Source organism: Haemaphysalis longicornis, unplaced genomic scaffold, assembly GCF_048455015.1.
Source record: "Haemaphysalis longicornis isolate Haplotype H1 unplaced genomic scaffold, Haemaphysalis longicornis Haplotype H1 scaffold_6, whole genome shotgun sequence".
NCBI lineage: Eukaryota > Metazoa > Arthropoda > Arachnida > Ixodida > Ixodidae > Haemaphysalis > Haemaphysalis longicornis.
In genome coordinates, this window is record NW_027526407.1 from 79,370,590 (window position 1) to 79,383,211 (window position 12,622).

The window sequence follows — 12,622 nt, forward strand, 5'->3', positions numbered from 1 at the left end:
TGAAATTGTCCTGAGTGCTTAGCAACATCAACAATAAGCGTTCACTTTGAGTGATCAGGGCAATGGTGTGCGGGGGCTTGCGTTTACACGAAGAAAAAAATGGAGATAGGCTGGTTGTAGCATGTGTGGCAGTGTCAGGATGGTATGCATTGGTGCTGTAAATGGTACAGCAAGCTTTGAAGAGAGCCTTGATAACTTTGAATGAAAAAACCCATTTTAGGTTACTAGGCTTTTTACGGGATGCTCTTTGTTGCACAGTTAATTGCCACGGAACAAAGGAGGCAGCTTTGCGCACAGTAGCAGCAGGCAGTCTCTGCATACCACATCAAGTAGTTGACAGCACACTGAAAATAGTAAAGGCTGCATAAGGCCAGTTCCGTCAAGGAGTAGAGATTTTTTGGCATCGGCATGGAACACAGAATGAACGTATTGACAAATTGAAATGTACGTGCCTCACCAGTAGAACTGCAAGTGTTGATATATTTTGTATGCCCCAGCATGGGCACAGTGCAGTTGTGAGTCTAGATGCCACGGAATTAGACAAGCCATTTGCTGCCTTTGGTTCAATGCTTGTACTGGAGCAGCATTTCATCATGAATGGCAAAGTGCGATGATTTCTGGCATAGTGTCTAAGGTGCACCATATGCAAATAAGCCACACAGGAAGCTCAAGATGGAGGAAATCCATGAATCTTTCTTTTGCTCTGATAACATTTAGTATACAGTAATCCCTCAATAACACAATCTCAGCTATCTCGAAATATTGGTAAAGTCGAAACTTTTTCTCATCATAGGCGCTATGTATTTGCACCCCTTTATCTCAAAACTTTTTTTTACAAGACCATGGATATCTCAAAATGTTGGCAGAGAGGACATGCAGCAAAGCCCACTACAGGCAGCTGATAAGGTCTCTGTTCGAACGCTTAGTTCCCCACTATGTGCCAAACAGTCGGGAATGGCGAATTCACAAGGAGGACGAGTTGTAGGAGGCCGATGTCCCCATGACCGGAATGCTGACAAATGCCTACATCGTTGACGTAGCTGTGGCCAATGCAGCTTATCGTATGGATGATAAGGAGCCTCGAGAAGTGCCTATTATGGCACAAACAAAAAACATGCTGCACCTGCTTCGCATCAAGGTAGAATGTAGCGGTGGCAACCTTTGATTTATGCGCTGCATCGAGCAGTTGAAGAACACCTTTCTAAGACCAGATGCGAAGGCGAAATGGGCGAGCATCACGCCATTCTTATGAAATCATAAAAATTTGTTTCCCTGCAAATTATTTTGCCTTTGTTAGCAGCACTAGCTCTTATATCAGTGACCTGGCCAGAAGTTTTCTGCATTTCGGTAACTCGAAACAAAATTTTCAGCGGATTTTATGACTTTCAGTTGACGAGTGATTACTGTATCTCGAGTGACGACATGTAGCAATCAGTGCTTGAGACTTCCTCATTGTCATGCAGCAGCAAAGAACGGTAAAGAGCGTCAGCATCATGGTGCCTACAGCCCGAGCAATAAATGGCTTGTATGTCGTAGTCCTGTAGTTCTCAAAGCCTAACTTGCTAGGCAATCAAATGGATCTTTTAGCGGGGACAGCCAGAAAAGCACATGGTGGTCCATAACTACTTTGACAGAGCAGCTGTAACGGTATGGGCAGCAATTCGCACTCAACCAACCATGACCAGGCGTTCCCTTGTCATCATTTTGATATTAACCAAGTGCAACTTGCATATGTGACCACATGCCCATTATATACTGCCTTGCGTACAACGAGAACTGCCCCCAAACCAACACCACTTGCACTGGAGTGAATTCCGGTTGGAGCACTATGGTTTAAATAGTGCAGGATTGGCAGGGATGAGAGGAGATGGCACAGTTTAGTAAATGCATCCTCACTAGCTGTTGACTACTTAGAGGGGCCGCTATCCTTGCTGAGGAGCTGGGTCAGAGACCCAATGAGATTCGTAGTTGATTACAGGGTGGGTGTCTTAAGTACGAGCAAATGTCAGTAAAGCTGCAAAAGGTAATCAACATTTTCTGCTTCTGGAATTCCATTACAACAGGCAATTTGGCAGGATCTGGTAAAACACCATATTTGGGGACAATGTGGTCAGCTTCTGGGCAGCAAAACAGCACTCTCTGAGATTTAGCTGGAGTCCTAAGGCCATCAGGCCTTTGTTTCCTCAGTCTTTTGAGTGAGCTATTAAAGATATCTCACTGTTATTAAGCTAATAATAGCATAGGCTTCTCATTTCTCATTGTGGCTTCAGGCCATCCCTTAATAAAGATTCTTCATTACTTACTCATTCAGCTAATGTTATGCTTCTCACATGATGTTATTAAGCCTTCTCATTTCCCACCAGCTCTACCACCATAAGCCGTCACTGTCAAAATGTCACCTGCTCACAGAAATATTCCTACGATCTGTGCAGATGTCTTGGTAGCTTCGTAGAACACTTAGCAGAAAACCATGACAATATCTAATTGTCACCGAGTACACGGAGTGCCAGGGGCACTTGGTGTAAATTGAATACAAGGGTGCTGATTAGAATGAGATTGCCTTCACTTGATACGTATGTGTACAGCAGCTAATGCCACAACGAGGGTGTTTATCCCATGTTGCAAATATTCCAGCTTCAGTCATAATGGAAGAGGAGGAAGGGCTTTAGTCCTGATTGGAGGGAGAACAAGAGGTTTATCACAATATCTTCACATAAATGAAATCATTCTAACTTGCTCACTAACTCTTCGAGAAAATGTGCACATTTCTGTTCCGTGTGCTAAATGAAGTTGTCTCTGGCAGCAGTGCACTTCAAAATTATTTCCCCTCTAGCAGCATATCTTTGCTTGCGGGTGGTTGTATTACACTGCAGTTTGCAGTAATACAACCACCCTGTAGTGTGGTTGTATTACTGCAAATAAATCCCTGTAGCATGGTGTTTGGTACACATTTGTTTACTTAACTGATGCGGTTTGTTCTCTGTGTACTGTATTTTATGTGGCTCTGGCACATGAATAAAGAAAGTGCAACATTGATGCCGTACCAGTTTCTGTTCCTATCGTCGCCTACCAGCTGCTGTACCCTCACATTTTGAACATGTTGTACTCAGCTGCCAGCAAATCAAAAGGTATGTAAACTAAGGCGTTAATAATAAACAAAGTTGAACTTCTTCAAAGCACCCTATACGGCAAAATAACGGGCCATTTTGAGGTGGAGAAAATGGCTGAGGCCGCCGATTACTTTTCAACAGAGCTCCTGGAGAATCTTTACACGCCGAAAATTGAAGCTATCTGCCACAGTTCGTCTTTTCAAGTCATATATAAAAGTAGATCGTCCAGTATAAGAGCGAAGTTAGCTGCTGTAAAAATACCATTCCAAATTAATAGCTGTCAAGCCGTATAATTTAACACATTTGTTTGCTGACCTTACGAAAAAAAAAAAAAGACGAATACGCAGCAGCAACAAAACAACGGGATGCGGTCAACGGAAGGGACCAGACCTCGTTGGGAGTTCCAAATTACAACCCGCCGCGGAGGCTCAGTGGCTAAGGCATTGCGCTGCTGAGCACGAGGTCGCGGGTTCGATTTCCGGCCGCGGAAATCGAACCCGCGGAAAAAAAACGCCCATATGTACGAGATTTCGGCGCAAAAGATCCCCAGGTGGTGAAAATTAATCCGGAGCCCTCCACTACGGCGCGCCTCATCGCCTGCGTTGCATTGGGGCGTCAAACCCTACAGCCAAATCAAATCAGTTCCAAATTACAGCTCCTTGCTGCATTCGCACGTCCATTGGGGCACCAACAAAATAAAGAAAATTGTGTGCCGCACACCTGATGTACATACATAATGTGGAGATTTTATTTACGAAGTACGCCGACCCTTGGCCAGGAGAGTGCAGACATTGAAATGGTAATTATTAGTAACGTATGAACAAAAGTACAAGAAAGCCACTGAAGGGTCGCGAACGCGTCCGTGGTGCGGTAAAAACTCACTTTTCGGCGGTAAGGCATCGCGCACTTGCTCCTTAGCATTCACAGGCCCGCTCACCGCTGGCATATAAAGATTATTATTATTATTATTTGCTCCTAGCATTGCCCACACACACTCGTTTCCTTGGCGCTTACCTTACCCAAGCGCCCCTCTGGATTTGAACTCTTTTACCACGGCAGCTGGATGAGAGGCGCACCAGCGGCCGTGCTTTTACCTTCCCAAGCGTGCCCAAAGCGCTTGTGGCCGCTCAGTGGTTCGAACTTCGCACAGGCGCTGCGCCGGTTGCGCCCATCTAGGGTAGCTGGTAACGAGAGTGTTCTCCTCATCGTTGCTACGTGTGACGACATGGCGTCGCTCCTGCTCACCAGCCAATCCTGTGTCGGTATGGTTGCTATGCGCTGGGCTCCCTGCATTTTAGAAATAAGCGGCCGGGCTACAGCGGCGGCGTCCGCCGCTCTCGCCCGGCCGTGGCCGACGCTGCTGCGTTCGAGACGTCGCCCCCGAGAATTCCAGGTAGCGGATTGCACAATCTCTGGTTTCACTATTTTTAGAGCCACGTGTGTGAATTCAAGTGACGTCACATGGGAAATTGCTGTGCGTGTCGTTTAAAGCTTTGCTTTCCAAGCACCTTCACAGCGTGTGTTGGAGCCAATTTGTTTTCTTTGATCTTGAAGAGAATAAATATTATTAGCTAGAATTAGGTCTGAAGGCGAGTGTTTTCGTATAAACTTAAAATAGACAAACCGAATGCCCTTGCGTTGAATCCTCTCAAGTTTTTAATATTTTATTTAGTTTCAAGGTCGCACACGATACTTCCATATTCCAACTTCTGACTAATAAAGGGAAAATTAACTAAGAATCCTAACGTTTGGAGAAGAATTTCGTAGTTTGTGTGTTATAGCATAGTTCCCGGAAGGCAGATGCGCAAATATTTTCCAGGTGCAAGTTCCATGGTAAGTTGTTTGTGAGTGTAACGCCCAAGTGCTTATACCTTCGAACGTGTTTAAGTGAAGGCGTTTTTAGGTTATACACGTCTTCACCGGGTTTTTTTTTTATTTCGTGTCACACAGATATGCACTTTCTTTCTCAATTTAATTGCATTTCTCAATCAACACTCCACTTACTCGCGTTAGCAATGCTTTTCTTTGGTTCATTTTGATTATTGATACCTGTGACTTCGCGAAACAATACACTGTCGTCTGCAAACAATCGACTTGGGACATTAGCGTCCACAAGAGTTATTTCATTGCAGTATACAACACAAAAAGCAATGGCCCCAAAAGAGCCGCAGTGAAACGGTGGAGGGAAGGTATAATAAAAAGATAGGGCTAGTACGGCTAGCACATCACATTTGAAAGGAGGCAGAGTTTGTGGCCTCTCGACCACTCCTCCTCCTTCCCGGACATGAAAATTGCGAAGTGCGGTGGCAATACACCCCCATTCTGTGTAGGCTACTTGAGCAAGTGATTGGGCCCATGCCCACATTTCATCCACCTGATAACAGCGGTGGATTGGGGCGGTGCCGGAAAGGGGAAGACAAGGTGTTGTAACGGCCTAGGGCTCTGACTTCGTTCACTCGATATTATTAATAACTTGGTAAGGAACGTTCTTTTTGTAGTGTATCCGGAACTAACTCTGTTAAATTCGTCAAAGAATAATACGATGACAAAAAGTCCTCATATTTCTCAAAATAATGTTGGCCTTTTGCTGAGAATCGTTGTTGTTAGGAACGGACACATAACAGGAAAATAGTCTCAAAAGTTCGTAAGAAAATTGTTTCAACGAAACGATATATGGCTACACCGCAGAAGAATGGAAAGTTAGGCGAGTTGGGGCTGTAACATTGTGGCGAAACAGCGCGGCACTTTAAGTTGCTTTAAGTTTTTCACTAAAGTGTGAAAAAATTATCGCTGTAATTCGTGATAGCCTCACGATAGAGTGCGAAAATAGTGTTATGAAAATAATTTCTCATGAACATTTGATACGTTGCTTTAAAAAGGTCCCTTCTAACGCTAGTACTTAAGTGAGATTATCATGTTTACTGAACGTTTCGGAATAAACGAAGAGAAAAATACAATTGTCTTTGTTGTGTTAAGGGATCATGTCTTTGCGGTAATTATTGTGACACAATTATAAGGCTGAATGACGGAACAGCAGTGAAGAGTCGTGTTACTTACCCCACTGAAAGATATTTATGCGAAAAAGTTTAAATCATGCCACTTTCCTGAACGCAATAGCAGTGTAAGGTTACAGTGCCACTATACTATATCTAAACGCATTAATCTGAGCAGCAGCGCTCAATAAACAAAATGAAATGGAATACCAGGTACATACGCCAAGATTTCTGCCGCACAAAACAAAAAATACCCCGTAAAATGCATACAGGCATTAGACATCACAAGTGACATGCAGCCACCGCCCCGTACCACTGCCGCATGACACTGCTTCATCAAAACGGCAGTAAGGGTCTGTTCTGTGGAGCGACACACAAAGCACGATAAAACGAGCAACGTTTCATCAAGCGAGCGGCCAAACGCAATTTATATATACTGCTCAAGGCCAAGGCCAAGGCAAACGCAACGCTCTGCTACAGAACACAAACAGCACACGTACATAATAGGTAAAGAAAATTTTTAAAAAACGTTTTGAGAACCGTCTTCGAGGCTGCGAATTTAATATTTGTGGCACACCTTAGAAACGTTTTTTTTCTGCTCCCTTCAGTTTCTAGTATAAATTCAACAGGTATGAATTCAACTTTTGCCGAGGTTTGGTAAAAACCTCGACCCGGTCGAAAAATGTTGCTTAAATTTGACTGGACTCATCAATCAACAGAGAGAAGAAATGAGGAGTGGAAGTTAGTCTCTTGGCGGTGCGAGATACAACCTCTTCGGGGGGAACAATAAGGGAAAAGCGAGTCATTATTTCTTGCGTCTAGGAATTCAGTTGCGTAGCTCGCGATTATTGGCACATGAAATCACAAGAACAAATCGTGGCACGAAATGGGTCGACAAGTGCAAAGCGAAACGCTATCTCCTTTTATTTGCATTGGCTCGACTCGAGCGATGAGACAGTCAATAGGTGATATTGCCGCATGAAATAGATAAAAACTGGGTCAAGGTGCGCGCAAGCGATTCCGGGCATCGCCTCCTGTATTTTACAATGCCAAACGTATCGCGCGCTTCCCAATGGGGGTGAGTGGTACGCCTGCAGTGCCCACTTGTCGTAAGGTGGCGCCCCGAGCTGAACCGCTATCACCCAACCGTAACTGAATTCGAGAGCGGCTTGTGACTGGTTGCCAAGGCAAGCGATCTTTGAGATTGCCAAAGTAATGGTGCTCGCGCCAGCGTTGGAAAACTCAGAGCCGCAGCGGAGCACATTTTGCCAGCGTTGCCGCTTTCCACCACGCGTTACCCCGATATGAACCGGTCACGTGACTAAAGCGCTGGGAAGGCTACAGATTGGGGGAGAGTGGTCGGAGTAGAAGGAGAGGGTTTGGTTGGCCGGTCCGGGCTGATGCGTTTGGCATTGTAAAAATACAGGAGGCGATGTTCGGGGTAAAAGACCATAAAGACGGTCAGAATACTATCAGGCCGGCATGAAGTTTCGTGTTTACATGGGAAGCAGACACCTTCGAATGTTACAAATTCGGGGCTTATAAAGATGCTGCATTCTTATGCGATTTCCCGCCGTCACCAACGGCGGTTTTGCCAATCTTAATTCAATCAACAGTTTTTGGCTTTCAGAAATAGGGTGGCGCCAGAATTTAGTTTGGCTTAATAATTTGAAAATTTCGGAACTATTCGGGAGTACAACAATTGCTTTCTTTTCTATCAAAGCGCTGTTCAATTTATGTCAGAAAAAATCACTCCTTTTCTTTCCTTTCCTTTTTGTTTTACCGGCTTTAATAAATGTTTCTACAACAAAAGGTCTTTTCCCTCTTTGCCTCTTTGTTTGGCCGTGCAGCTCTGGCTTGTAATGGGTATATTGCGATAATAATACAAAATTAAGATAACCAGTTATTTTTCACACCCCACCACCAGTGACAGCACGCGTTGCAGAGCTGTCAGCTCGAAGACCAGGAGGACCTGATCTCTCCCGCGAGGATGGCAGCCGCAGCACGCGGCCAACCGTAATAGGATTTGGCAGCCGCTCCCAGTAGCTTTTAGATGCGACGCTGAGAGGAGCATCTCTTGCCGGCGGTCCTGTCCTGCGTCCGTCGTCGTCGTCGTCCGCGTCCGCACAGCTGCGTCTCTCCTTCACTCAATGCCTGTCCTCTCGCCATGATAGCGCGCCCTCTCCCCCAACATCTGTGGCGCGTGCAGTGCGGAGCGCTCTCTCACTCCCCCGGTGGGCGGCGCTGCGCGCGGCGCAAGCGCGCTGTGCGCATGTGCAGCGCCCTCTCTCTCCGCGGTTTCCTCTCCTTCGGGCGCGCTGCGCATTAAGCGGAGTGCCGCGCTCCGGCCGGTCTCTCAGTCGACGGTCGTCCGCGCTACGCTTGCTCTCTCTCTCTCTCTCTCTCGCATTACCCGACGATTGCTCACGCTATTCGAGTAATCGACCCAACGGAAACGCACAATGGAACCCCCTTCAGCGTCGCATCACACCAGGGTTCCCGCGAGGGGAGGTGGGCGTAATTTTTTCTCCCCTAGCCGACGCCGATTGTTCCAATAAACGTTTTTTAAAGACGATAGTCTCTCTTGGGCTACTCAAACCCAGAAATTTCGGTCTGTCTGTGTGTATGTCTGTCTGTCCGTCTGTGTGCCTGTCTGTAACTCGATTCAGCCACCCGGCCAAAGTAAAATGCTTACTGCGCAATAGTCTTATGTACTCACAGCCAAATGTAAACGTCTAAGCCCGGTTTATATGTTCATACTTGCCAACTTCGTTGAACAAGAACAAGACATAACGCGAATATAAGACAGGGAATTATTACACAAGGAATACTTACAGTGTTCCTTTATTGAAAAATTCATGGATGCTTGGTTTTTGGATAGCAAATGATATTCTACATCTACTTCAGAGAACCGCCACCTGCTGTTGCCCGCGCCACCTCCTGGCGGAATATGAAAAAATCACGCGGCAACAGCAACGAAAGGTTCCACTAGCTAGGTTCCACTAGCTAGGTTCCACGTTCTGCTTGGAACGCACGTGGAGCACGACAACTTGGTTCTATAAACCTTGAAGTCGGCCGCCTCGATTTACGCGCGTCTCCGCCGTACTGCAGCGCTGGCATCGAGCAACCCGGCCTGTAGCAGTGTAACGCGGTAAATTCAAATCACCTTGAGCAAACCTTTAGTGTGTTTATCTTGGGATGAACGCGGCGGAACAGGAACAGCATGAGAGGTGAGCGGGAAAGCGAAGCGGGGGCATTTCCTTGGCAAATGTCTACAAAGACTACCGTCTTTTGACGACTTTGCAACGAAAGGAGCAGATACGCGGCCAATTTTTTTAGAGATGATAGTCTTTCTCGGGCTACTTAAACCCGGAAATTTTCGTCTATCTGTATGTCCGTCTGTCTTTCTGTCTGTCTGTGACTCGATTCAGCCACCCGGCCAAAGTAAAGCAAGACCTGCGCAATATTCTTATATAGTCACAGCCAAATCTACCCGTCTAAGTCTGGTGTAATGTTCATACTTGTCAACATTGTTGAAAAAGAACAAGACATTACGCAAATATAAGCTAACAAATTAATACATAAGTGGTATTTCCAGTGTTCCTTTAAAAAGACATCATAGATGCTTGATTTTTGCGAAATTAAATACTTCATCCACTGCAGAAAAAAAATTACTCCTCCGTTGCCTGCTGTCGCCCGCACCACTATAGCTTGTGACGGCATTTCGAGAAATCAAGAGGCGACAGTTACGGAAGGTTCCACTAGAGGAGTTCCACGTTCTGCTTGGAACGCATGTGGAGTAGGGCAGCGTGGTTCTATAAACGTTGATGTAGGACGCCTCGATTCACGCACGTCTCCGCTGCACGGCAGCGTTGGCATCGAGGTACCCCGCCTGGAGCAGTGGAACGCGGTAAATTTAAACTGATTTAAGCAAACCTTTGGCGTCTTTAGCTTGGTACGAGCGCAATGCAAAAGGAACAACATGAGAGGTAAGCGGGAAAGCGAAGGGGGGCATTTACTTGGCAAATGTCGATAAAGATCACGTCTTTTGTGGACATTTGCAACGAAAGGAGCAGATACGCGGCCAATTTTTTCTCTCTTTCTTTCACACGTCATACAAATCACCACTCAATTGCCAGAACAAAACGAAACAATAGAGTTCAGTACACCCATTGCCTCTCAAAGTAACTAAATTAAAGTATATTCATAATAGTGCCGTCCTTACTGTTGTATATAATCTTCAGCCTTATTACCACAGCCGTCGTAAACCCAGCCATGCAGTTTTGTCAAACCTGCCATTACTACGCCCCTCAGAGGCCCCCGTCAACACTTGCTGAGCTAAAAGCGATTTTCGACGCCTTGACGACTATAGAGCTGCTGAGGCCAGACCAATCGCAACCTGTCAACATCTTTACAAATTCAATGCAAGCAGTTAGAGACCTCCGGAAAGTACTTCATCAAGTGCCCATGTCCCAAACCATCCACGCGAAGGCTGCGGGCCTAAGTTTCAGAGTGAAGATTACTTGGGCCCAGAGGACATGGACCCCTGGACAGCAACCCGGCGGATGCGGCGACTCGTATACCTCCAACGACGCATCCAGTGCCCTTATTTCCAATTGACGTAATGTCAAAGTTGGCCACCGACAAAGAAGACCTTCGGCGCTCCACACGCGCACTTATTCCACCGTGTGGATCAAACCTCCCTGGTGGGCTCACCCGCCGTGAGGAGGTGGCGCTACGAAGGATTCGCGTCGGGGCTGCTCTTACACCAGCGGTCACCCACACCTGGCCCCCGGATCGACGGGCTCCGTTTGGCCGGACATGTCCATTTTGCACCACGTCGGCATCGACCGCAGACATTCGCCATCTTCTGTGGACTTGCCGTGGACTCCAACGCTCCCGACAGCAAGTACTACATAGTGTGGGACTCAACCCAGGCCGGCCTCCCGACTACAGACGCTGGCTCTTTGGGCCGTGTCACCGGAGCCTTTTAGACTTGCTCAGTGAAAACTTCCTGTTTATGTACATTTAAACACACTCGCCTCCACCGTTTTATGCTGCAGAGCAAACTTTTGCAAAAAAAAAAAGGTATATTTACCTCCAACACGCAAGGTTACTCGGTTAGGTGTTAGCGTGCAAAACCCGTCGGCACTACCATGATGTGGTGAAGCGCGTAGAATCGGCATGAAGCACAATATAGACGGATGAAACGTGTTGATATGTTGGTTGGCACGGTGTTTGCATTTTATTGTGAAGAAAGCGTGCTTACCGTACCTTCAGGCTCCTCTTCTAGGAAAACACGAGCGTGCAGTTGAAAACTGAGCGTAATCTACAATGGGCAAAATCTAAGCTAGTTGGCACGTAGTAATTTATAGACAGCTAAGCCCAAAACTCCGACACGACCAGCCGCGGTGGCTCAGTGGCTAAGCCGTTGTGCTGCTTAGCCCAAGAATGTGGGTTCCATACCAGCCGCTGTGACGAAAAGCGAAAACCCCGTTTGTCGAGATTTCGGCGCACGTTAAATATTGGCCGCGTATCTGCTTTTTTCGTTGCATATGCCGTCAAAAGACGATAGTCTTTGTAGACATTTGCCAAGCAAATGCCCCCCTTCGCTTTCCCGCTCACCTCTCACGCTGTTCCTGTACAGTCGCGCTCATCCCAAGGAAAACACACTAAACGTTTGCTCAAGGGGATTTGAATTTACCGCGTAACTCTGCTACAGGCCGGGTTGCTCGATGCCAGCGCTGCAGTACGGCGGAGACACGCGTGAATGGAGGCGGCCGGCTACAATGTTTATAGAACCGCGTTGCCGTGCACCACGTGCGTTCCAAGCAGAACGGGAAACCTATCTAGTGGAACCTTTCTTTGCTGTTGCCGCGTGATTTCTCGTATGCCGCCAGGAGGGGGCGCGGCAACGGCAGGCGATACGCGTTGTTCTGCAGTAGATGTAGAATATCATTTGCAATCGAAAAACCGAGCATCCAGGATATTTAATAAAGGAACACTGTAAATATCCATTGTGTACTAATTTCCTGTCTTATATTTGCGATATGTCTTGTTCATGTTCAACAAAGTTGACAAGTATGAACATATAAAACGGGCGTAGGCGTTTACATTTGGCTGTGAGTACGTAAGACTATTGCGCAGTAAGCATTTTACTTTGGCCGGGTGGCTGAATCGAGTTACGGACAGACAGACAGACATACAGGCAGGCCAAAATTTCTGGGTTTAGGTAGCCCAAGAAAGACTATCGTCTTTAAAATCCCCGGGAGATCAAAGTTAAACCGCCTCGTTACCCAGGTGCAGCTCCGACGCGTTAAACTGCTGATATTTTGTTCATAATATCAACACGGGATGAACAAAATGGGTGGACGACGCACAACGCTGGCCACGCACAGTAGTCATTCGTCCCGCGTGTTGAAATTTTAGGATGAACTGTAAATATGTTCAGGGTATTACGCATGTGTCAGGCCGGACTTGGAGAGATGCCTGAGCTGCCAGCGTGCGTTATCGGCGGCG

At 46.6% G+C, this 12,622-nt stretch overlaps 1 protein-coding gene across 2 annotated transcripts in view; it reads left to right on the plus strand.

Annotated features, from left to right (window-relative positions):
- The window catches only part of LOC144143541 (stress-induced-phosphoprotein 1-like), an 85,819-nt gene that overhangs the window by 42,266 nt on the left and 30,931 nt on the right, over positions 1 to 12,622 (plus strand). The window lies entirely within an intron of this gene.